Source organism: Ascaphus truei, chromosome 4, assembly GCF_040206685.1.
Source record: "Ascaphus truei isolate aAscTru1 chromosome 4, aAscTru1.hap1, whole genome shotgun sequence".
Lineage (NCBI taxonomy): Eukaryota > Metazoa > Chordata > Amphibia > Anura > Ascaphidae > Ascaphus > Ascaphus truei.
In genome coordinates, this window is record NC_134486.1 from 21,147,771 (window position 1) to 21,172,331 (window position 24,561).

General features: G+C 38.9%; 10 non-coding genes across 10 annotated transcripts; all 10 read left to right on the forward strand.

Annotated features, from left to right (window-relative positions):
- The first annotated feature begins 2,731 nt into the window (after nucleotides 1-2,731).
- Nucleotides 2,732-2,813, forward strand: TRNAS-GCU (transfer RNA serine (anticodon GCU)). The gene has a single exon. It is a non-coding gene; the product is annotated as a tRNA-Ser (tRNA).
- Nucleotides 2,814-4,149: 1,336 nt separating this feature from the next.
- On the forward strand, nucleotides 4,150-4,231 carry TRNAS-GCU (transfer RNA serine (anticodon GCU)). The gene has a single exon. It is a non-coding gene; the product is annotated as a tRNA-Ser (tRNA).
- A 1,933-nt stretch (nucleotides 4,232-6,164) lies between these two features.
- Nucleotides 6,165-6,246, forward strand: TRNAS-GCU (transfer RNA serine (anticodon GCU)). The gene has a single exon. It is a non-coding gene; the product is annotated as a tRNA-Ser (tRNA).
- Nucleotides 6,247-10,112: 3,866 nt separating this feature from the next.
- Nucleotides 10,113-10,194, forward strand: TRNAS-GCU (transfer RNA serine (anticodon GCU)). Its single transcript has one exon. It is a non-coding gene; the product is annotated as a tRNA-Ser (tRNA).
- Nucleotides 10,195-14,000: 3,806 nt separating this feature from the next.
- TRNAS-GCU (transfer RNA serine (anticodon GCU)) lies at nucleotides 14,001-14,082 on the forward strand. Its single transcript has one exon. It is a non-coding gene; the product is annotated as a tRNA-Ser (tRNA).
- A 1,827-nt stretch (nucleotides 14,083-15,909) lies between these two features.
- Nucleotides 15,910-15,991, forward strand: TRNAS-GCU (transfer RNA serine (anticodon GCU)). The gene has a single exon. It is a non-coding gene; the product is annotated as a tRNA-Ser (tRNA).
- Nucleotides 15,992-17,924: 1,933 nt separating this feature from the next.
- On the forward strand, nucleotides 17,925-18,006 carry TRNAS-GCU (transfer RNA serine (anticodon GCU)). Its single transcript has one exon. It is a non-coding gene; the product is annotated as a tRNA-Ser (tRNA).
- A 1,945-nt stretch (nucleotides 18,007-19,951) lies between these two features.
- Nucleotides 19,952-20,033, forward strand: TRNAS-GCU (transfer RNA serine (anticodon GCU)). Its single transcript has one exon. It is a non-coding gene; the product is annotated as a tRNA-Ser (tRNA).
- Nucleotides 20,034-21,824: 1,791 nt separating this feature from the next.
- Nucleotides 21,825-21,906, forward strand: TRNAS-GCU (transfer RNA serine (anticodon GCU)). The gene has a single exon. It is a non-coding gene; the product is annotated as a tRNA-Ser (tRNA).
- A 1,945-nt stretch (nucleotides 21,907-23,851) lies between these two features.
- Nucleotides 23,852-23,933, forward strand: TRNAS-GCU (transfer RNA serine (anticodon GCU)). The gene has a single exon. It is a non-coding gene; the product is annotated as a tRNA-Ser (tRNA).
- The last annotated feature ends 628 nt before the right edge of the window (nucleotides 23,934-24,561 follow it).

A 24,561-nucleotide genomic window follows, 5' to 3' on the forward strand; every position in this document is an offset into this window, starting at 1 on the left:
AAAGCTGGGCTAGCCAAGTGTTTATCCCCTATGTTACTACTACTTTCCAATCCACAATTTATGGCAGGCTGCAAAACTAAGAGCTTTCTTGCTTGGTTTGGATTTGGATTGTTACAATCTTTTACCGAACTACAAATAAAATATGATCTTCCCCACTCTGAGTCTTTCCATTATCTCCAATGACGAAATGTCACAACCTCCTTGAATCTGCAATGTGGGAACATTGGGTTGGATCACCAGCTTTCAGAAACTGCAACTGTGCCTGAATTCTTCATTTATGAGAGACCGAACTTAGTACGCAAGTACTAAGTTTTCATACATGCTAAACTGGGAAAGAGAACAGGGCATGAATTTATCACTTGAGAAGTAAGAAGATATCTCTACTGACACATCTAAAGGTTCAATCTGCACAAATATAAAGAAAATGGGTGTAAAGTTCTCTTTTGTTGGTATCTAGTGCAAAACAGACTTGACAAAATGTTTCGGGAGTCCTCCAATAGATACTGGAGAGGTTGTGGAGAAATTGGACGATGTATCATATCCAAACAGAACGAAATACTGTCTTCACAAGTATTATCATCCAGTCGATGTATCATTACAAGTAGCTTGATGAAGAAGGAAACTCCACCTGTGGCTGTGCTCTTACAAAAATGGAGATAGTTTTATCTTAAGGAACATTTCACAAGTTTGCTGAAGGAATCCTTTAATAGGTTTAAGTTTTATTTGGCATGAATGGGAAACCTCCCAATATGTTATGCTCTAATTAAAACTGTGATTTTGCAGAAGAAGCTATGCTTATTTCTCTGTCTCATGGCCATGCCATATAGAATGTACTATGTCCTCCTTTCCACCTCCCCATTTCCATTCATTTTTATGTTCTGCATCCCCCTCCATTTCCTCCTATACTTTTTATTTTTAAAAGCTCTAAATAAACACCTAAAATACCTGACGAGGTGGCTGAGTGGTTAAGGCGATGTACTGCTAATCCATTGTGCTCTGCACACATGGGTTCGAATCCCATTCTCGTCGTATGTTTTGTTTATTTTCTGACAATTAAAGACATACAGTATTTTCTTAGGCTAACCATACCTGACAGTGACTCTGTTCATTTATTTTAATTTCATCCTGCAACTGAACTTCAAGTATGAGAGATGGAAGGATCATAACGGTACTGCACTGTTGAAATATTAATGGGATAAGTGGGCATGCAGTACGACTACTTTAAATTAATCAATCAACCAGCCATGACAGCTTTTTTTTAAAATATTATAAGACATTTGCTGATATCTTAACCTATCATCTTCTGTCATTGTTTAATAACTGTATGTCTCTTTTAAAACTTACTTCAGAAATGCCGTAGGTAATCATTTTCACTCTCCCTAAAGAGGGAAAAGATCACAGTCTTGGTTCAAATTACAGACCTATATCTTTACTTAATACTGATAGAAAATGAAATGCCAAAATGATGGCAAACACATTGGGTGTAGTTCTTCCTTCCCTAATCCAACCTGACCAGGTGGGTTTTGGCATGCAAACACTGATTTCAAACGTTGGGTGGAAGTTGAAAATGTACTTCCCCACCCCCTTACAAACTTACTTTGGATACCCAAGTAAAAAAAAAACCCTGAAAAATGGATGTCATTCCATCCATTTCTATTTCTCTTATTTTACTGGAATAAATGCCCCATTAAAGCAGGGCTAGCCAAGTGTTTATCCCCTATGTTACTACTACTTTCCAATGCACAATTTATGGCAGGCTGCAAAACTAAGAGCTTTCTTGCTTGCTTTGGATTTGGATTGTTAAAATCGTTCACTGAACTACAAATAAAATATGATCTTCCCCACTCTGAGTCTTTCCGTTATCTCCAATAACGAAATTTCACAACCTCCTTGAATCTGAAATGTGGGAACATTAGCTTGGATCACCGACTTTCAGAAACTGCAACTGTGCCTGGATTCTTCACTTATGAGAGACGGAACATAGTACCCAAGTACTAAGCTTTCATACATGCTAAACTGGGAAAGAGAACTGGGCATGAATTTATCAGTAGAGAAGTAGGAAGTTATCTCTAAGAGAAGTAGGAAGTTATCTCTAATGATACATCTAAAAGTTCAATCTGCAGAAATATAAAGAAAATGGGTGTAAAGTTCTCTTTTGTTGGTATCTAGTGCAAAATAGGCTTGAATAAATGTTTCCGGAGTCCTCCAATAGATACTGGAGAGGTTGTGGAGAAATTGGATGATGTATAATATCCAAACAGATCGAAATACTCTCTTCACAAGTATTATCATCCAGTCGATGCATCATTACAAATAGCTGGATGAAGAAGGAAACTCCACCTGTGGCTGTTCTTTTACAAAAATGGAGATAGGTTAATCTTAAGGAACATTTCATAAGTGTGCTGAAGGAATCCTTTAATAGGTTTTAGTTTGATTTGGCATGAATCGGAAACCTCCCAATATGTTATGCTCTAATTAAAATTGTGATTTTGCAGAAGAAGCTATGCTCATTTCTCTGTCTCATGACCATGCCATATAGAATGTACTATGTCCTCCTTTCCACCTCCCAATTTCAATTCATTTTTATGTTCTGCTTCCCCTCCATTTACTCCTATACTTTTTATTTTTAAATGCTCTACCTAAAAACCTAAATAAACACCTAAATAAACACCTAAATAAACACCTAAATAAACAGTATAAATAAACACCTAAATAAACACCTACAATACCTGACGAGGTGGCCGAGTGGTTAAGGCGATGGACTGCTAATCCATTGTGCTCTGCACGCATGGGTTCGAATCCCATTCTCGTCGCATGCAAACACTGATTTCAAACGTTGGGTGGAAGTTGAAAATGTACTTCCCCACCCCCTTACAAACTTACTTTGGATACCCAAGTAAAAAAAAAACCTGAAAAATTGACGTCATTCCATCCATTTCTAGTTCTCTTATTTTACTGGAATAAATGGCCTATTAAAGCTGGGCTAGCCAAGTGTTTATCCCCTATGTTACTACTACTTTCCAATGCACAATTTATGGCAGGCTGCAAAACTAAGAGCTTTCTTGCTTGGTTTGGATTTGGATTGTTACAATCTTTCACCGAACTACAAATAAAATATGATCTTCCCCACTCTGAGTCTTTCCGTTATCTCCAATGACGAAATGTCACAACCTCCTTGAATCTGCAATGTGGGAACATTAGGTTGGATCACCGGCTTTCAGAAACTGCAACTGTGCCTGGATTCTTCATTTATGAGAGACCGAACTTAGTACCCAAGTACTAAGCTTTCATACATGCTAAACTGGGAAAGAGAACTGGGCATGAATTTATCACTTGAGAAGTAGGAAGCTATCTCTACTGACACATCAAAAAGTTCAATCTGTACAAATATAAAGAAAATGGGTGTAAAGTTCTCTTTTGTTGGTATCTAGTGCAAAATAGACTTGACAAAAAATTTCCGGAGTCCTCCAATAGATACTGGAGAGGTTGTGGAGAAATTGGAACGATGTATCATATCCAAACAGAACAAAATACTGTCTTCACAAGAATTATCAGCCAGTCAATGCACAATTACAAATTACTGGATGAAGAAGGAAACTCCACCTGTGGCTGTGCTTTTACAAAAATGGAGATAGGTTAATCTTAAAGAATATTTCCCAAGTTTGCTGAAGGAATCTTTTATAGGTTTTAGTTTGATTTGGCATGAATGGGAAACCTCCCAATATGTTATGCTCTAATTAAAACTGTGATTTTGCAGAAGAAGCTATGCTTATTTCTCTGTCTCATGGCCATGCCATATAGAATGTACTATGTCCTCCTTTCCACCTCCCCATTTCAATTCATTTTTATGTTCTGCATCCCCCTCCATTTCCTCCTATACTTTTTATTTTTAAATGCTCTAAATAAACACCTAAATAAACACCTAAATAAACACCTAAATAAACACCTAAATAAACACCTAAATAAACACCTAAATAAACACCTAAATAAACACCTATATAAACACCTAAATAAACACCTAAATAAACACCTAAATAAACACCTAAATAAACACCTAAATAAACACCTAAATAAACACCTAAATAAACACCTAAATAAACACCTAAATAAACACCTAAATAAACACCTAAATAAACACCTAAAATACCTGACGAGGTGGCCGAGTGGTTAAGGCGATGGACTGCTAATCCATTGTGCTCTGCACGCATGGGTTCGAATCCCATTCTCGTCGTATGTTTTGCTTATTTTCTGACAATTAAACACATATTTTCTAACGCTTACCATACCTGACAGTGACTCTGTTAATTTATTTTAATTTCATCCCGCCCCTGAACTTCAAGTTTGAGAGATGGAAGGATCATAACGGTACTGCACTGTTGAAATAATAATGGGATAAGTGGGCATGCAGTACCACTACTTTAAATTAATAAATCAACCAGCCCAGACAGCTTTTTTAAAGAAATATTATAAGACATTTGCTGATATCTTAACCTATCATCTTCTGTCATTGTTTAATAACTGTATGTCTCTTTTAAAACTTACTTCAGAAATGCCATAGGTAATCATTTTCACTCTCCCTAAAGAGGGAAAAGATTGCAGTCTTGGTTCAAATTACAGACCTATAGCTTTACGTAATACTGATAGAAAATGAAATGCCAAAATGATGGCAAACAAATTGTGTGAGGTTCTTCCTTCCCTGATTCAACCTGGCAGGTGGATTTTTTCCCTAAGGCTAAGTCCCCGCTAGCACTGATCGGGCTGAGTGGGCGGCGCTTGCGGAAGACACATATATAGATATTTCTAAATCCCCGCTCACGCGTTGCGCACGTCGCGTCTCCTAAAGAGGGAAAAGATCACAGTCTTGGTTCAAATTACAGACCTATATCTTTACTTAATACTGATAGAAAATGAAATGCCAAAATGATGGCAAACACATTGGGTGTAGTTCTTCCTTCACTAATCCAACCTGACCAGGTGGGTTTTGGCATGCAAACACTGATTTCAAACGTTGGGTGGAAGTTGAAAATGTACTTCCCCACCCCCTTACAAACTTACTTTGGATACCCAAGTAAAAAAAACACTGAAAAATTGACGTCATTCCATCCATTTCTATTTCTCTTATTTTACTGGAATAAATGGCCTATTAAAGCTGGGCTAGCCAAGTGTTTATCCCCTATGTTACTACTACTTTCCAATGCACAATTTATGGCAGGCTGCAAAACTAAGAGCTTTCTTGCTTGGTTTGGATTTGGATTGTTACAATCTTTCACCGAACTACAAATAAAATATGATCTTCCCCACTCTGAGTCTTTCCGTTATCTCCAATGACGAAATGTCACAACCTCCTTGAATCTGCAATGTGGGAACATTAGGTTGGATCACCGGCTTTCAGAAACTGCAACTGTGCCTGGATTCTTCATTTATGAGAGACCGAACTTAGTACCCAAGTACTAAGCTTTCATACATGCTAAACTGGGAAAGAGAACTGGGCATGAATTTATCACTTGAGAAGTAGGAAGCTATCTCTACTGACACATCTAAAAGTTCAATCTGTACAAATATAAAGAAAATGGGTGTAAAGTTCTCTTTTGTTGGTATCTAGTGCAAAATAGACTTGACAAAAATTTTCCGGAGTCCTCCAATAGATACTTGAGAGGTTGTGGAGAAATTGGAACGATGTATCATATCCAAACAGAACAAAATACTGTCTTCACAAGAATTATCAGCCAGTCAATGCACAATTACAAATTACTGGATGAAGAAGGAAACTCCACCTGTGGCTGTGCTTTTACAAAAATGGAGATAGGTTAATCTTAAAGAATATTTCCCAAGTTTGCTGAAGGAATCTTTTATAGGTTTTAGTTTGATTTGGCATGAATGGGAAACCTCCCAATATGTTATGCTCTAATTAAAACTGTGATTTTGCAGAAGAAGCTATGCTTATTTCTCTGTCTCATGGCCATGCCATATAGAATGTACTATGTCCTCCTTTCCACCTCCCCATTTCAATTCATTTTTATGTTCTGCATCCCCCTCCATTTCCTCCTATACTTTTTATTTTTAAATGCTCTAAATAAACACCTAAATAAACACCTAAATAAACACCTATATAAACACCTAAATAAACACCTAAATAAACACCTAAATAAACACCTAAAATACCTGACGAGGTGGCCGAGTGGTTAAGGCGATGGACTGCTAATCCATTGTGCTCTGCACGCATGGGTTCGAATCCCATTCTCGTCGTATGTTTTGCTTATTTTCTGACAATTAAACACATATTTTCTAACGCTTACCATACCTGACAGTGACTCTGTTAATTTATTTTAATTTCATCCCGCCCCTGAACTTCAAGTTTGAGAGATGGAAGGATCATAACGGTACTGCACTGTTGAAATAATAATGGGATAAGTGGGCATGCAGTACCACTACTTTAAATTAATAAATCAACCAGCCCAGACAGCTTTTTTAAAGAAATATTATAAGACATTTGCTGATATCTTAACCTATCATCTTCTGTCATTGTTTAATAACTGTATGTCTCTTTTAAAACTTACTTCAGAAATGCCATAGGTAATCATTTTCACTCTCCCTAAAGAGGGAAAAGATTGCAGTCTTGGTTCAAATTACAGACCTATAGCTTTACGTAATACTGATAGAAAATGAAATGCCAAAATGATGGCAAACAAATTGTGTGAGGTTCTTCCTTCCCTGATTCAACCTGGCAGGTGGATTTTTTCCCTAAGGCTAAGTCCCCGCTAGCACTGATCGGGCTGAGTGGGCGGCGCTTGCGGAAGACACATATATAGATATTTCTAAGTCCCCGCTCACGCGTTGCGCACGTCGCGTCTCCTAAAGAGGGAAAAGATCACAGTCTTGGTTCAAATTACAGACCTATATCTTTACTTAATACTGATAGAAAATGAAATGCCAAAATGATGGCAAACAAATTGTGTGAGGTTCTTCCTTCCCTGATTCAACCTGGCAGGTGGATTTTTTCCCTAAGGCTAAGTCCCCGCTAGCACTGATCGGGCTGAGTGGGCGGCGCTTGCGGAAGACACATATATAGATATTTCTAAGTCCCCGCTCACGCGTTGCGCACGTCGCGTGGTGCTCGTGCTCATGCACACATGCTCAGCCGCGAACGGTGTGTATGTAAACAAAAAATCTATACTTACCTGTGCGCTGAACTACCCGCAATGCTCCTCCCCTCCCCCGCGCACGCGTACAAGCCTGATACCCAGCGCTCATGCTCGGAGCACTCTCCAAGCATGAGCACACCCAGAGCTAGCGGGGACTTAGCCTAAGAGACAAGCAACAGACACCACCAGGAGAATTATCAATCTTATACAGTATACTGTATTATGCAAGGGGAACGTCCTGAAGGAACAAGCTGGAGCACTACTAAACAAATTAACTGGCAGACAGGATGCAAATATAAAAACATTTTATTAGCTAAAAAAACAGATACATGGATAGTCCTGGCAGGTACTCTGATGCGTTTCACGCACAGGGCGCTTTGTCAAAGAGTAATCTGCCAGGATAAAAACAACACTGATATAGGTGAAAAATAGCCATTAAAAATCAATCAAAATTTGATTTGCCAAGTTCCAATAGCAGTTCTAAACAATCAATGACTCACATATGACATGTGAGAGACATGCATTGGATTCACTCAATATAACACATAGGGCCTCATGCAGTAAACGCCGATAAGGCTTTTGCGGAAGACACATATATAGATATTTCTAAGTCCCCGCTCACGCGTTGCGCACGTCGCGTCTCCTAAAGAGGCTCATCTCTACATCAATGGAGTCAATGGAGCGGGGACTTATAACTTTATAGGACTGTTTACGTTCTATTGCTCATAATACAAATGTGCTTCGCATTACAGTGTCGATGTTATTTAAATAAACACCTAAATAAACACCTAAATAAACACCTAAATAAACACCTATATAAACACCTATATAAACACCTAAATAAACACCTAAATAAACACCTAAATAAACACCTAAATAAACACCTAAATAAACACCTAAATAAACACCTAAATAAACACCTAAATAAACACCTAAAATACCTGATGAGTTGGCCGAGTGGTTAAGGCGATGGACTGCTAATCCATTGTGCTCTGCACGCATGGGTTCGAATCCCATTCTCGTCGTATGTTTTGCTTATTTTCTGACAATTAAACACATATTTTCTAACGCTTACCATACCTGACAGTGACTCTGTTAATTTATTTTAATTTCATCCCGCCCCTGAACTTCAAGTTTGAGAGATGGAAGGATCATAACGGTACTGCACTGTTGAAATAATAATGGGATAAGTGGGCATGCAGTACCACTACTTTAAATTAATAAATCAACCAGCCCAGACAGCTTTTTTAAAGAAATATTATAAGACATTTGCTGATATCTTAACCTATCATCTTCTGTCATTGTTTAATAACTGTATGTCTCTTTTAAAACTTACTTCAGAAATGCCATAGGTAATCATTTTCACTCTCCCTAAAGAGGGAAAAGATTGCAGTCTTGGTTCAAATTACAGACCTATAGCTTTACGTAATACTGATAGAAAATGAAATGCCAAAATGATGGCAAACAAATTGTGTGAGGTTCTTCCTTCCCTGATTCAACCTGGCAGGTGGATTTTTTCCCTAAGGCTAAGTCCCCGCTAGCACTGATCGGGCTGAGTGGGCGGCGCTTGCGGAAGACACATATATAGATATTTCTAAGTCCCCGCTCCCGCGTTGCGCACGTCGCGTCTCCTAAAGAGGGAAAAGATCACAGTCTTGGTTCAAATTACAGACCTATATCTTTACTTAATACTGATAGAAAATGAAATGCCAAAATGATGGCAAACACATTGGGTGTAGTTCTTCCTTCCCTAATCCAACCTGACCAGGTGGGTTTTGGCATGCAAACACTGATTTCAAACGTTGGGTGGAAGTTGAAAATGTACTTCCCCACCCCCTTACAAACTTACTTTGGATACCCAAGTAAAAAAAAACCTGAAAAATTGACGTCATTCCATCCATTTCTAGTTCTGTTATTTTACTGGAATAAATGGCCTATTAAAGCTGGGCTAGCCAAGTGTTTATCCCCTATGTTACTACTACTTTCCAATGCACAATTTATGGCAGGCTGCAAAACTAAGAGCTTTCTTGCTTGGTTTGGATTTGGATTGTTACAATCTTTCACCGAACTACAAATAAAATATGATCTTCCCCACTCTGAGTCTTTCCGTTATCTCCAATGACGAAATGTCACAACCTCCTTGAATCTGCAATGTGGGAACATTAGGTTGGATCACCGGCTTTCAGAAACTGCAACTGTGCCTGGATTCTTCATTTATGAGAGACCGAACTTAGTACCCAAGTACTAAGCTTTCATACATGCTAAACTGGGAAAGAGAACTGGGCATGAATTTATCACTTGAGAAGTAGGAAGCTATCTCTACTGACACATCAAAAAGTTCAATCTGTACAAATATAAAGAAAATGGGTGTAAAGTTCTCTTTTGTTGGTATCTAGTGCAAAATAGACTTGACAAAAATTTTCCGGAGTCCTCCAATAGATACTGGAGAGGTTGTGGAGAAATTGGAACGATGTATCATATCCAAACAGAACAAAATACTGTCTTCACAAGAATTATCAGCCAGTCAATGCACAATTACAAATTACTGGATGAAGAAGGAAACTCCACCTGTGGCTGTGCTTTTACAAAAATGGAGATAGGTTAATCTTAAAGAATATTTCCCAAGTTTGCTGAAGGAATCTTTTATAGGTTTTAGTTTGATTTGGCATGAATGGGAAACCTCCCAATATGTTATGCTCTAATTAAAACTGTGATTTTGCAGAAGAAGCTATGCTTATTTCTCTGTCTCATGGCCATGCCATATAGAATGTACTATGTCCTCCTTTCCACCTCCCCATTTCAATTCATTTTTATGTTCTGCATCCCCCTCCATTTCCTCCTATACTTTTTATTTTTAAATGCTCTAAATAAACACCTAAATAAACACCTAAATAAACACCTATATAAACACCTAAATAAACACCTAAATAAACACCTAAATAAACACCTAAATAAACACCTAAAATACCTGACGAGGTGGCCGAGTGGTTAAGGCGATGGACTGCTAATCCATTGTGCTCTGCACGCATGGGTTCGAATCCCATTCTCGTCGTATGTTTTGCTTATTTTCTGACAATTAAACACATATTTTCTAACGCTTACCATACCTGACAGTGACTCTGTTAATTTATTTTAATTTCATCCCGCCCCTGAACTTCAAGTTTGAGAGATGGAAGGATCATAACGGTACTGCACTGTTGAAATAATAATGGGATAAGTGGGCATGCAGTACCACTACTTTAAATTAATAAATCAACCAGCCCAGACAGCTTTTTTAAAGAAATATTATAAGACATTTGCTGATATCTTAACCTATCATCTTCTGTCATTGTTTAATAACTGTATGTCTCTTTTAAAACTTACTTCAGAAATGCCATAGGTAATCATTTTCACTCTCCCTAAAGAGGGAAAAGATTGCAGTCTTGGTTCAAATTACAGACCTATAGCTTTACGTAATACTGATAGAAAATGAAATGCCAAAATGATGGCAAACAAATTGTGTGAGGTTCTTCCTTCCCTGATTCAACCTGGCAGGTGGATTTTTTCCCTAAGGCTAAGTCCCCGCTAGCACTGATCGGGCTGAGTGGGCGGCGCTTGCGGAAGACACATATATAGATATTTCTAAGTCCCCGCTCACGCGTTGCGCACGTCGCGTCTCCTAAAGAGGGAAAAGATCACAGTCTTGGTTCAAATTACAGACCTATATCTTTACTTAATACTGATAGAAAATGAAATGCCAAAATGATGGCAAACAAATTGTGTGAGGTTCTTCCTTCCCTGATTCAACCTGGCAGGTGGATTTTTTCCCTAAGGCTAAGTCCCCGCTAGCACTGATCGGGCTGAGTGGGCGGCGCTTGCGGAAGACACATATATAGATATTTCTAAGTCCCCGCTCACGCGTTGCGCACGTCGCGTGGTGCTCGTGCTCATGCACACATGCTCAGCCGCGAACGGTGTGTATGTAAACAAAAAATCTATACTTACCTGTGCGCTGAACTACCCGCAATGCTCCTCCCCTCCCCCGCGCACGCGTACAAGCCTGATACCCAGCGCTCATGCTCGGAGCACTCTCCAAGCATGAGCACACCCAGAGCTAGCGGGGACTTAGCCTAAGAGACAAGCAACAGACACCACCAGGAGAATTATCAATCTTATACAGTATACTGTATTATGCAAGGGGAACGTCCTGAAGGAACAAGCTGGAGCACTACTAAACAAATTAACTGGCAGACAGGATGCAAATATAAAAACATTTTATTAGCTAAAAAAACAGATACATGGATAGTCCTGGCAGGTACTCTGATGCGTTTCACGCACAGGGCGCTTTGTCAAAGAGTAATCTGCCAGGATAAAAACAACACTGATATAGGTGAAAAATAGCCATTAAAAATCAATCAAAATTTGATTTGCCAAGTTCCAATAGCAGTTCTAAACAATCAATGACTCACATATGACATGTGAGAGACATGCATTGGATTCACTCAATATAACACATAGGGCCTCATGCAGTAAACGCCGATAAGGCTTTTGCGGAAGACACATATATAGATATTTCTAAGTCCCCGCTCACGCGTTGCGCACGTCGCGTCTCCTAAAGAGGCTCATCTCTACATCAATGGAGTCAATGGAGCGGGGACTTATAACTTTATAGGACTGTTTACGTTCTATTGCTCATAATACAAATGTGCTTCGCATTACAGTGTCGATGTTATTTAAATAAACACCTAAATAAACACCTAAATAAACACCTAAATAAACACCTATATAAACACCTATATAAACACCTAAATAAACACCTAAATAAACACCTAAATAAACACCTAAAATACCTGACGAGTTGGCCGAGTGGTTAAGGCGATGGACTGCTAATCCATTGTGCTCTGCACGCATGGGTTCGAATCCCATTCTCGTTGTATGTTTTGCTTATTTTCTGACAATTAAACACATATTTTCTAACGCTTACCATACCTGACAGTGACTCTGTTAATTTATTTTAATTTCATCCCGCCCCTGAACTTCAAGTTTGAGAGATGGAAGGATCATAACGGTACTGCACTGTTGAAATAATAATGGGATAAGTGGGCATGCAGTACCACTACTTTAAATTAATAAATCAACCAGCCCAGACAGCTTTTTTAAAGAAATATTATAAGACATTTGCTGATATCTTAACCTATCATCTTCTGTCATTGTTTAATAACTGTATGTCTCTTTTAAAACTTACTTCAGAAATGCCATAGGTAATCATTTTCACTCTCCCTAAAGAGGGAAAAGATTGCAGTCTTGGTTCAAATTACAGACCTATAGCTTTACGTAATACTGATAGAAAATGAAATGCCAAAATGATGGCAAACAAATTGTGTGAGGTTCTTCCTTCCCTGATTCAACCTGGCAGGTGGATTTTTTCCCTAAGGCTAAGTCCCCGCTAGCACTGATCGGGCTGAGTGGGCGGCGCTTGCGGAAGACACATATATAGATATTTCTAAGTCCCCGCTCCCGCGTTGCGCACGTCGCGTCTCCTAAAGAGGGAAAAGATCACAGTCTTGGTTCAAATTACAGACCTATATCTTTACTTAATACTGATAGAAAATGAAATGCCAAAATGATGGCAAACACATTGGGTGTAGTTCTTCCTTCCCTAATCCAACCTGACCAGGTGGGTTTTGGCATGCAAACACTGATTTCAAACGTTGGGTGGAAGTTGAAAATGTACTTCCCCACCCCCTTACAAACTTACTTTGGATACCCAAGTAAAAAAAAACCTGAAAAATTGACGTCATTCCATCCATTTCTAGTTCTGTTATTTTACTGGAATAAATGGCCTATTAAAGCTGGGCTAGCCAAGTGTTTATCCCCTATGTTACTACTACTTTCCAATGCACAATTTATGGCAGGCTGCAAAACTAAGAGCTTTCTTGCTTGGTTTGGATTTGGATTGTTACAATCTTTCACCGAACTACAAATAAAATATGATCTTCCCCACTCTGAGTCTTTCCGTTATCTCCAATGACGAAATGTCACAACCTCCTTGAATCTGCAATGTGGGAACATTAGGTTGGATCACCGGCTTTCAGAAACTGCAACTGTGCCTGGATTCTTCATTTATGAGAGACCGAACTTAGTACCCAAGTACTAAGCTTTCATACATGCTAAACTGGGAAAGAGAACTGGGCATGAATTTATCACTTGAGAAGTAGGAAGCTATCTCTACTGACACATCAAAAAGTTCAATCTGTACAAATATAAAGAAAATGGGTGTAAAGTTCTCTTTTGTTGGTATCTAGTGCAAAATAGACTTGACAAAAATTTTCCGGAGTCCTCCAATAGATACTGGAGAGGTTGTGGAGAAATTGGAACGATGTATCATATCCAAACAGAACAAAATACTGTCTTCACAAGAATTATCAGCCAGTCAATGCACAATTACAAATTACTGGATGAAGAAGGAAACTCCACCTGTGGCTGTGCTTTTACAAAAATGGAGATAGGTTAATCTTAAAGAATATTTCCCAAGTTTGCTGAAGGAATCTTTTATAGGTTTTAGTTTGATTTGGCATGAATGGGAAACCTCCCAATATGTTATGCTCTAATTAAAACTGTGATTTTGCAGAAGAAGCTATGCTTATTTCTCTGTCTCATGGCCATGCCATATAGAATGTACTATGTCCTCCTTTCCACCTCCCCATTTCAATTCATTTTTATGTTCTGCATCCCCCTCCATTTCCTCCTATACTTTTTATTTTTAAATGCTCTAAATAAACACCTAAATAAACACCTAAATAAACACCTATATAAACACCTAAATAAACACCTAAATAAACACCTAAATAAACACCTAAATAAACACCTAAAATACCTGACGAGGTGGCCGAGTGGTTAAGGCGATGGACTGCTAATCCATTGTGCTCTGCACGCATGGGTTCGAATCCCATTCTCGTCGTATGTTTTGCTTATTTTCTGACAATTAAACACATATTTTCTAACGCTTACCATACCTGACAGTGACTCTGTTAATTTATTTTAATTTCATCCCGCCCCTGAACTTCAAGTTTGAGAGATGGAAGGATCATAACGGTACTGCACTGTTGAAATAATAATGGGATAAGTGGGCATGCAGTACCACTACTTTAAATTAATAAATCAACCAGCCCAGACAGCTTTTTTAAAGAAATATTATAAGACATTTGCTGATATCTTAACCTATCATCTTCTGTCATTGTTTAATAACTGTATGTCTCTTTTAAAACTTACTTCAGAAATGCCATAGGTAATCATTTTCACTCTCCCTAAAGAGGGAAAAGATTGCAGTCTTGGTTCAAATTACAGACCTATAGCTTTACGTAATACTGATAGAAAATGAAATGCCAAAATGATGGCAAACAAATTGTGTGAGGTTCTTCCTTCCCTGATTCAACCTGGCAGGTGGATTTTTTCCCTAAGGCTAAGTCCCCGCTAGCACTGATCGGGCTGAGTGGGCGGCGCTTGCGGAAGACACATATATAGATATTTCTAAGTCCCCGCTCACGCGTTGCGCACGTCGCGTCTCCTAAAGAGGGAAAAGATCACAGTCTTGGTTCAAATTACAGACCTATATCTTTACTTAATACTGATAGAAAATGAAATGCCAAAATGATGGCAAACAAATTGTGTGAGGTTCTTCCTTCCCTGATTCAACCTGGCAGGTGGATTTTTTCCCTAAGGCTAAGTCCCCGCTAGCACTGATCGGGCTGAGTGGGCGGCGCTTGCGGAAGACACATATATAGATATTTCTAAGTCCCCGCTCACGCGTTGCGCACGTCGCGTGGTGCTCGTGCTCATGCACACATGCTCAGCCGCGAACGGTGTGTATGTAAACAAAAAATCTATACTTACCTGTGCGCTGAACTACCCGCAATGCTCCTCCCCTCCCCCGCGCACGCGTACAAGCCTGATACCCAGCGCTCATGCTCGGAGCACTCTCCAAGCATGAGCACACCCAGAGCTAGCGGGGACTTAGCCTAAGAGACAAGCAACAGACACCACCAGGAGAATTATCAATCTTATACAGTATACTGTATTATGCAAGGGGAACGTCCTGAAGGAACAAGCTGGAGCACTACTAAACAAATTAACTGGCAGACAGGATGCAAATATAAAAACATTTTATTAGCTAAAAAAACAGATACATGGATAGTCCTGGCAGGTACTCTGATGCGTTTCACGCACAGGGCGCTTTGTCAAAGAGTAATCTGCCAGGATAAAAACAACACTGATATAGGTGAAAAATAGCCATTAAAAATCAATCAAAATTTGATTTGCCAAGTTCCAATAGCAGTTCTAAACAATCAATGACTCACATATGACATGTGAGAGACATGCATTGGATTCACTCAATATAACACATAGGGCCTCATGCAGTAAACGCCGATAAGGCTTTTGCGGAAGACACATATATAGATATTTCTAAGTCCCCGCTCACGCGTTGCGCACGTCGCGTCTCCTAAAGAGGCTCATCTCTACATCAATGGAGTCAATGGAGCGGGGACTTATAACTTTATAGGACTGTTTACGTTCTATTGCTCATAATACAAATGTGCTTCGCATTACAGTGTCGATGTTATTTAAATAAACACCTAAATAAACACCTAAATAAACACCTAAATAAACACCTATATAAACACCTATATAAACACCTAAATAAACACCTAAATAAACACCTAAATAAACACCTAAATAAACACCTAAATAAACACCTAAATAAACACCTAAATAAACACCTAAAATACCTGACGAGTTGGCCGAGTGGTTAAGGCGATGGACTGCTAATCCATTGTGCTCTGCACGCATGGGTTCGAATCCCATTCTCGTCGTATGTTTTGCTTATTTTCTGACAATTAAACACATATTTTCTAACGCTTACCATACCTGACAGTGACTCTGTTAATTTATTTTAATTTCATCCCGCCCCTGAACTTCAAGTTTGAGAGATGGAAGGATCATAACGGTACTGCACTGTTGAAATAATAATGGGATAAGTGGGCATGCAGTACCACTACTTTAAATTAATAAATCAACCAGCCCAGACAGCTTTTTTAAAGAAATATTATAAGACATTTGCTGATATCTTAACCTATCATCTTCTGTCATTGTTTAATAACTGTATGTCTCTTTTAAAACTTACTTCAGAAATGCCATAGGTAATCATTTTCACTCTCCCTAAAGAGGGAAAAGATTGCAGTCTTGGTTCAAATTACAGACCTATAGCTTTACGTAATACTGATAGAAAATGAAATGCCAAAATGATGGCAAACAAATTGTGTGAGGTTCTTCCTTCCCTGATTCAACCTGGCAGGTGGATTTTTTCCCTAAGGCTAAGTCCCCGCTAGCACTGATCGGGCTGAGTGGGCGGCGCTTGCGGAAGACACATATATAGATATTTCTAAATCCCCGCTCACGCGTTGCGCACGTCGCGTCTCCTAAAGAGGGAAAAGATCACAGTCTTGGTTCAAATTACAGACCTATATCTTTACTTAATACTGATAGAAAATGAAATGCCAAAATGATGGCAAACACATTGGGTGTAGTTCTTCCTTCACTAATCCAACCTGACCAGGTGGGTTTTGGCATGCAAACACTGATTTCAAACGTTGGGTGGAAGTTGAAAATGTACTTCCCCACCCCCTTACAAACTTACTTTGGATACCCAAGTAAAAAAAACACTGAAAAATTGACGTCATTCCATCCATTTCTATTTTTCTTATTTTACTGGAATAAATGGCCTATTAAAGCTGGGCTAGCCAAGTGTTTATCCCCTATGTTACTACTACTTTCCAATGCACAATTTATGGCAGGCTGCAAAACTAAGAGCTTTCTTGCTTGGTTTGGATTTGGATTGTTACAATCTTTCACCGAACTACAAATAAAATATGATCTTCCCCACTCTGAGTCTTTCCGTTATCTCCAATGACGAAATGTCACAACCTCCTTGAATCTGCAATGTGGGAACATTAGGTTGGATCACCGGCTTTCAGAAACTGCAACTGTGCCTGGATTCTTCATTTATGAGAGACCGAACTTAGTACCCAAGTACTAAGCTTTCATACATGCTAAACTGGGAAAGAGAACTGGGCATGAATTTATCACTTGAGAAGTAGGAAGCTATCTCTACTGACACATCTAAAAGTTCAATCTGTACAAATATAAAGAAAATGGGTGTAAAGTTCTCTTTTGTTGGTATCTAGTGCAAAATAGACTTGACAAAATTTTTCCGGAGTCCTCCAATAGATACTTGAGAGGTTGTGGAGAAATTGGAACGATGTATCATATCCAAACAGAACAAAATACTGTCTTCACAAGAATTATCAGCCAGTCAATGCACAATTACAAATTACTGGATGAAGAAGGAAACTCCACCTGTGGCTGTGCTTTTACAAAAATGGAGATAGGTTAATCTTAAAGAATATTTCCCAAGTTTGCTGAAGGAATCTTTTATAGGTTTTAGTTTGATTTGGCATGAATGGGAAACCTCCCAATATGTTATGCTCTAATTAAAACTGTGATTTTGCAGAAGAAGCTATGCTTATTTCTCTGTCTCATGGCCATGCCATATAGAATGTACTATGTCCTCCTTTCCACCTCCCCATTTCAATTCATTTTTATGTTCTGCATCCCCCTCCATTTCCTCCTATACTTTTTATTTTTAAATGCTCTAAATAAACACCTAAATAAACACCTAAATAAACACCTATATAAACACCTAAATAAACACCTAAATAAACACCTAAATAAACACCTAAAATACCTGACGAGGTGGCCGAGTGGTTAAGGCGATGGACTGCTAATCCATTGTGCTCTGCACGCATGGGTTCGAATCCCATTCTCGTCGTATGTTTTGCTTATTTTCTGACAATTAAACACATATTTTCTAACGCTTACCATACCTGACAGTGACTCTGTTAATTTATTTTAATTTCATCCCGCCCCTGAACTTCAAGTTTGAGAGATGGAAGGATCATAACGGTACTGCACTGTTGAAATAATAATGGGATAAGTGGGCATGCAGTACCACTACTTTAAATTAATAAATCAACCAGCCCAGACAGCTTTTTTAAAGAAATATTATAAGACATTTGCTGATATCTTAACCTATCATCTTCTGTCATTGTTTAATAACTGTATGTCTCTTTTAAAACTTACTTCAGAAATGCCATAGGTAATCATTTTCACTCTCCCTAAAGAGGGAAAAGATTGCAGTCTTGGTTCAAATTACAGACCTATAGCTTTACGTAATACTGATAGAAAATGAAATGCCAAAATGATGGCAAACAAATTGTGTGAGGTTCTTCCTTCCCTGATTCAACCTGGCAGGTGGATTTTTTCCCTAAGGCTAAGTCCCCGCTAGCACTGATCGGGCTGAGTGGGCGGCGCTTGCGGAAGACACATATATAGATATTTCTAAGTCCCCGCTCCCGCGTTGCGCACGTCGCGTCTCCTAAAGAGGGAAAAGATCACAGTCTTGGTTCAAATTACAGACCTATATCTTTACTTAATACTGATAGAAAATGAAATGCCAAAATGATGGCAAACACATTGGGTGTAGTTCTTCCTTCCCTAATCCAACCTGACCAGGTGGGTTTTGGCATGCAAACACTGATTTCAAACGTTGGGTGGAAGTTGAAAATGTACTTCCCCACCCCCTTACAAACTTACTTTGGATACCCAAGTAAAAAAAAACCTGAAAAATTGACGTCATTCCATCCATTTCTAGTTCTGTTATTTTACTGGAATAAATGGCCTATTAAAGCTGGGCTAGCCAAGTGTTTATCCCCTATGTTACTACTACTTTCCAATGCACAATTTATGGCAGGCTGCAAAACTAAGAGCTTTCTTGCTTGGTTTGGATTTGGATTGTTACAATCTTTCACCGAACTACAAATAAAATATGATCTTCCCCACTCTGAGTCTTTCCGTTATCTCCAATGACGAAATGTCACAACCTCCTTGAATCTGCAATGTGGGAACATTAGGTTGGATCACCGGCTTTCAGAAACTGCAACTGTGCCTGGATTCTTCATTTATGAGAGACCGAACTTAGTACCCAAGTACTAAGCTTTCATACATGCTAAACTGGGAAAGAGAACTGGGCATGAATTTATCACTTGAGAAGTAGGAAGCTATCTCTACTGACACATCAAAAAGTTCAATCTGTACAAATATAAAGAAAATGGGTGTAAAGTTCTCTTTTGTTGGTATCTAGTGCAAAATAGACTTGACAAAAATTTTCCGGAGTCCTCCAATAGATACTGGAGAGGTTGTGGAGAAATTGGAACGATGTATCATATCCAAACAGAACAAAATACTGTCTTCACAAGAATTATCAGCCAGTCAATGCACAATTACAAATTACTGGATGAAGAAGGAAACTCCACCTGTGGCTGTGCTTTTACAAAAATGGAGATAGGTTAATCTTAAAGAATATTTCCCAAGTTTGCTGAAGGAATCTTTTATAGGTTTTAGTTTGATTTGGCATGAATGAGAAACCTCCCAATATGTTATGCTCTAATTAAAACTGTGATTTTGCAGAAGAAGCTATGCTTATTTCTCTGTCTCATGGCCATGCCATATAGAATGTACTATGTCCTCCTTTCCACCTCCCCATTTCAATTCATTTTTATGTTCTGCATCCCCCTCCATTTCCTCCTATACTTTTTATTTTTAAATGCTCTAAATAAACACCTAAATAAACACCTAAATAAACACCTATATAAACACCTAAATAAACACCTAAATAAACACCTAAATAAACACCTAAATAAACACCTAAAATACCTGACGAGGTGGCCGAGTGGTTAAGGCGATGGACTGCTAATCCATTGTGCTCTGCACGCATGGGTTCGAATCCCATTCTCGTCGTATGTTTTGCTTATTTTCTGACAATTAAACACATATTTTCTAACGCTTACCATACCTGACAGTGACTCTGTTAATTTATTTTAATTTCATCCCGCCCCTGAACTTCAAGTTTGAGAGATGGAAGGATCATAACGGTACTGCACTGTTGAAATAATAATGGGATAAGTGGGCATGCAGTACCACTACTTTAAATTAATAAATCAACCAGCCCAGACAGCTTTTTTAAAGAAATATTATAAGACATTTGCTGATATCTTAACCTATCATCTTCTGTCATTGTTTAATAACTGTATGTCTCTTTTAAAACTTACTTCAGAAATGCCATAGGTAATCATTTTCACTCTCCCTAAAGAGGGAAAAGATTGCAGTCTTGGTTCAAATTACAGACCTATAGCTTTACGTAATACTGATAGAAAATGAAATGCCAAAATGATGGCAAACAAATTGTGTGAGGTTCTTCCTTCCCTGATTCAACCTGGCAGGTGGATTTTTTCCCTAAGGCTAAGTCCCCGCTAGCACTGATCGGGCTGAGTGGGCGGCGCTTGCGGAAGACACATATATAGATATTTCTAAGTCCCCGCTCACGCGTTGCGCACGTCGCGTCTCCTAAAGAGGGAAAAGATCACAGTCTTGGTTCAAATTACAGACCTATATCTTTACTTAATACTGATAGAAAATGAAATGCCAAAATGATGGCAAACAAATTGTGTGAGGTTCTTCCTTCCCTGATTCAACCTGGCAGGTGGATTTTTTCCCTAAGGCTAAGTCCCCGCTAGCACTGATCGGGCTGAGTGGGCGGCGCTTGCGGAAGACACATATATAGATATTTCTAAGTCCCCGCTCACGCGTTGCGCACGTCGCGTGGTGCTCGTGCTCATGCACACATGCTCAGCCGCGAACGGTGTGTATGTAAACAAAAAATCTATACTTACCTGTGCGCTGAACTACCCGCAATGCTCCTCCCCTCCCCCGCGCACGCGTACAAGCCTGATACCCAGCGCTCATGCTCGGAGCACTCTCCAAGCATGAGCACACCCAGAGCTAGCGGGGACTTAGCCTAAGAGACAAGCAACAGACACCACCAGGAGAATTATCAATCTTATACAGTATACTGTATTATGCAAGGGGAACGTCCTGAAGGAACAAGCTGGAGCACTACTAAACAAATTAACTGGCAGACAGGATGCAAATATAAAAACATTTTATTAGCTAAAAAAACAGATACATGGATAGTCCTGGCAGGTACTCTGATGCGTTTCACGCACAGGGCGCTTTGTCAAAGAGTAATCTGCCAGGATAAAAACAACACTGATATAGGTGAAAAATAGCCATTAAAAATCAATCAAAATTTGATTTGCCAAGTTCCAATAGCAGTTCTAAACAATCAATGACTCACATATGACATGTGAGAGACATGCATTGGATTCACTCAATATAACACATAGGGCCTCATGCAGTAAACGCCGATAAGGCTTTTGCGGAAGACACATATATAGATATTTCTAAGTCCCCGCTCACGCGTTGCGCACGTCGCGTCTCCTAAAGAGGCTCATCTCTACATCAATGGAGTCAATGGAGCGGGGACTTATAACTTTATAGGACTGTTTACGTTCTATTGCTCATAATACAAATGTGCTTCGCATTACAGTGTCGATGTTATTTAAATAAACACCTAAATAAACACCTAAATAAACACCTAAATAAACACCTATATAAACACCTATATAAACACCTAAATAAACACCTAAATAAACACCTAAATAAACACCTAAATAAACACCTAAAATACCTGACGAGTTGGCCGAGTGGTTAAGGCGATGGACTGCTAATCCATTGTGCTCTGCACGCATGGGTTCGAATCCCATTCTCGTCGTATGTTTTGCTTATTTTCTGACAATTAAACACATATTTTCTAACGCTTACCATACCTGACAGTGACTCTGTTAATTTATTTTAATTTCATCCCGCCCCTGAACTTCAAGTTTGAGAGATGGAAGGATCATAACGGTACTGCACTGTTGAAATAATAATGGGATAAGTGGGCATGCAGTACCACTACTTTAAATTAATAAATCAACCAGCCCAGACAGCTTTTTTAAAGAAATATTATAAGACATTTGCTGATATCTTAACCTATCATCTTCTGTCATTGTTTAATAACTGTATGTCTCTTTTAAAACTTACTTCAGAAATGCCATAGGTAATCATTTTCACTCTCCCTAAAGAGGGAAAAGATTGCAGTCTTGGTTCAAATTACAGACCTATAGCTTTACGTAATACTGATAGAAAATGAAATGCCAAAATGATGGCAAACAAATTGTGTGAGGTTCTTCCTTCCCTGATTCAACCTGGCAGGTGGATTTTTTCCCTAAGGCTAAGTCCCCGCTAGCACTGATCGGGCTGAGTGGGCGGCGCTTGCGGAAGACACATATATAGATATTTCTAAGTCCCCGCTCCCGCGTTGCGCACGTCGCGTCTCCTAAAGAGGGAAAAGATCACAGTCTTGGTTCAAATTACAGACCTATATCTTTACTTAATACTGATAGAAAATGAAATGCCAAAATGATGGCAAACACATTGGGTGTAGTTCTTCCTTCCCTAATCCAACCTGACCAGGTGGGTTTTGGCATGCAAACACTGATTTCAAACGTTGGGTGGAAGTTGAAAATGTACTTCCCCACCCCCTTACAAACTTACTTTGGATACCCAAGTAAAAAAAAACCTGAAAAATTGACGTCATTCCATCCATTTCTAGTTCTGTTATTTTACTGGAATAAATGGCCTATTAAAGCTGGGCTAGCCAAGTGTTTATCCCCTATGTTACTACTACTTTCCAATGCACAATTTATGGCAGGCTGCAAAACTAAGAGCTTTCTTGCTTGGTTTGGATTTGGATTGTTACAATCTTTCACCGAACTACAAATAAAATATGATCTTCCCCACTCTGAGTCTTTCCGTTATCTCCAATGACGAAATGTCACAACCTCCTTGAATCTGCAATGTGGGAACATTAGGTTGGATCACCGGCTTTCAGAAACTGCAACTGTGCCTGGATTCTTCATTTATGAGAGACCGAACTTAGTACCCAAGTACTAAGCTTTCATACATGCTAAACTGGGAAAGAGAACTGGGCATGAATTTATCACTTGAGAAGTAGGAAGCTATCTCTACTGACACATCAAAAAGTTCAATCTGTACAAATATAAAGAAAATGGGTGTAAAGTTCTCTTTTGTTGGTATCTAGTGCAAAATAGACTTGACAAAAATTTTCCGGAGTCCTCCAATAGATACTGGAGAGGTTGTGGAGAAATTGGAACGATGTATCATATCCAAACAGAACAAAATACTGTCTTCACAAGAATTATCAGCCAGTCAATGCACAATTACAAATTACTGGATGAAGAAGGAAACTCCACCTGTGGCTGTGCTTTTACAAAAATGGAGATAGGTTAATCTTAAAGAATATTTCCCAAGTTTGCTGAAGGAATCTTTTATAGGTTTTAGTTTGATTTGGCATGAATGGGAAACCTCCCAATATGTTATGCTCTAATTAAAACTGTGATTTTGCAGAAGAAGCTATGCTTATTTCTCTGTCTCATGGCCATGCCATATAGAATGTACTATGTCCTCCTTTCCACCTCCCCATTTCAATTCATTTTTATGTTCTGCATCCCCCTCCATTTCCTCCTATACTTTTTATTTTTAAATGCTCTAAATAAACACCTAAATAAACACCTAAATAAACACCTATATAAACACCTAAATAAACACCTAAATAAACACCTAAATAAACACCTAAATAAACACCTAAAATACCTGACGAGGTGGCCGAGTGGTTAAGGCGATGGACTGCTAATCCATTGTGCTCTGCACGCATGGGTTCGAATCCCATTCTCGTCGTATGTTTTGCTTATTTTCTGACAATTAAACACATATTTTCTAACGCTTACCATACCTGACAGTGACTCTGTTAATTTATTTTAATTTCATCCCGCCCCTGAACTTCAAGTTTGAGAGATGGAAGGATCATAACGGTACTGCACTGTTGAAATAATAATGGGATAAGTGGGCATGCAGTACCACTACTTTAAATTAATAAATCAACCAGCCCAGACAGCTTTTTTAAAGAAATATTATAAGACATTTGCTGATATCTTAACCTATCATCTTCTGTCATTGTTTAATAACTGTATGTCTCTTTTAAAACTTACTTCAGAAATGCCATAGGTAATCATTTTCACTCTCCCTAAAGAGGGAAAAGATTGCAGTCTTGGTTCAAATTACAGACCTATAGCTTTACGTAATACTGATAGAAAATGAAATGCCAAAATGATGGCAAACAAATTGTGTGAGGTTCTTCCTTCCCTGATTCAACCTGGCAGGTGGATTTTTTCCCTAAGGCTAAGTCCCCGCTAGCACTGATCGGGCTGAGTGGGCGGCGCTTGCGGAAGACACATATATAGATATTTCTAAGTCCCCGCTCACGCGTTGCGCACGTCGCGTCTCCTAAAGAGGGAAAAGATCACAG